This window comes from Mus pahari, chromosome 5 (genome assembly GCF_900095145.1).
Source record: "Mus pahari chromosome 5, PAHARI_EIJ_v1.1, whole genome shotgun sequence".
Classification (NCBI taxonomy): Eukaryota; Metazoa; Chordata; class Mammalia; order Rodentia; family Muridae; genus Mus; species Mus pahari.
Genome location: NC_034594.1, coordinates 52,930,489 through 52,932,653, shown reverse-complemented (window position 1 = coordinate 52,932,653; position 2,165 = coordinate 52,930,489).

The following is a 2,165-nucleotide window of genomic DNA, read 5'->3' as shown; positions in this document are numbered from 1 at the left end:
AGGTTGCTGGGAATTGAACTCAGGATCTCTGCTTGTTCCGGTCCAAAGATTTATTTATTGTTATGGGTAAGTACACTGTAGCTGTCTTCAGACACCCCAGAAGAAGGCATCATATCTCATTACAGATGGTTGTGAGCCACCATGTGGTTTCTGGGATTTGAACTCAGGACCTTCGGAAGAGCAGTCAGTGCTCCTACCCACTGAGCCATCTCACCAGCCCCCTTCACATTCATTCATTCTTTTTTTTTTTTCTTTTTTAAGATTTATTTATTTATTATATGTATGTACACTGTAGCTGTCTTCAGACACTCCAGAAGAGGGAGTCAGATCTTGTTATGGATGGTTATGAGCCACCATGTGGTTGCTGGGATTTGAACTCAGGACCTTCAGAAGAGCAGTAGGGTGCTCTTACCTGCTGAGCCATCTCACCAGCCCTGGGCTTTTTTTTTTTTTTTTTTTTTTTTTTTTTAATATAAAAAAGTTCTTACTATGTGGCTCAGGCTGTCCTAGAGAGAGGAGTTATTATTCTGCCTCTGCCTTCCGAGTTTTGGGATCACGGGTGTGCACTACCATGCTCGGCTGATGTGGGTTATGACCTCCTATGGAGATAATGTGTGGGTTTATGGAGAAGAAAACTAAGGCAAAGAGAGGCTAACTGGTTTCCAGATGTCACATAGCTAATCCTTGACAGCCAAGACTGGACCAGAGGCAGTCAGACTGCGTCCGTCCGCATCCAGGCAGCAGCGGGGGGAGGAGGATGCTTGGCCATGATTCTAGCACTTGGGAGGTCTGGGCAGGAAAGCAGAAGGCCAGGTCGTCCTCTGCTACATACTGAGTTTGAACCCGGTGGGTTGCACGAGACTGTCTCAAAAACTGAAAATAAAATCAGGAAGTGGTGGTGTATACCTTTAATCTCAACACTCAGAGGCAGAGGCAGGGGGTCTCTGAGTTTGAGGCCAGTCTGATCTACAGAGTGAGTTGCAGGATATCCAGGGCTACACAGAGAGACCCTGTCTTCGAAAGAGTTAAGCGCCGGGCGTGGTGATGCATGCCTTTAATCCCAGCACTCGGGAGGCAGAGGCAGGCAGATTTCTGGATTTCTGAGTTCGAGGCCTACCTGGTCTACAAAGTGAGTTCCAAGATAGCCAGGGCTATACAGAGAAACCCTGTCTCGAAAAACCAAAAAAAAAAAAAAAAAAGAGTTAAGCAACAAGGAAGTAATAGGTGGTAGATGAATGGGTGGTAGAGGAATAGGTGGTAGGCGATGCTGTGAATGGAAACTTCTGGTGTAACAGCACCTGAAGTGATTAATACACACTTGGAGGAGTGGCTACAGGACTCATACATTTGATTTGTACTCATACTGTGGACACTTGATCACCATTTGGGCATGTTGGAGCTGATGTTATATGTCCAATACACACAGGTCAATATGATAGCCAGGACCTCAGGAAAATTCTTGACATGAGCTAGCCTTAGACACTGAAGGGTTGGTTATTCCAACTCATACTCATCCCAGTTAGGATAAAGCTTCTCCATATTACATTTTAGAATCCATTACATTTGTTGCATTTATTTGTGTAGGGGGAGGGGTGCACCGCACTGCAAGTATCTGGAGCTCAGAGGACTTCTGGGAGTCAGTTCTGTGTGAGTCCTGGGGTGTCAGGCTTAGTGGCAGGTGCCCCTACCAAAGGAGCCATTTTGCCGGTCATTTTGTTTTCTTCAGACAAGGTTTCTCTATGTGGCCCTGACAGACACTAGCCATTTATGTTTTTATTTTTATTTTTTTTCTTTGTTTTTCCAGACAGGGTTTCTCTGTATAGCCCTGGCTGTCCTGGAACTCACTCTGTAGACCAGGCTGGCCTCGAACTCAGAAATCCGCCTGCCTCTGCCTGCTGGGATTAAAGACGTGTACCACCACTGCCCGGTTGACACTAGCCATTTTTAAAATTACATTTTTAGCTAGGCATGGTAGTATATATCTTTAGGCCCAGTATTCAAGAAGCCAACCTAGTCAACACAGGGTCTTCCAGGACTAGCCAGGGCTATAGTTTGAGATTACTCCTTTAAAAAAAAAAAAAAAAAAAAAAAGTTTTAATGAAAAAATAAAAAGGCAAACCCTAATGCTTTCATAATATAAGTGTATATAATGTTAGAAAAAAATC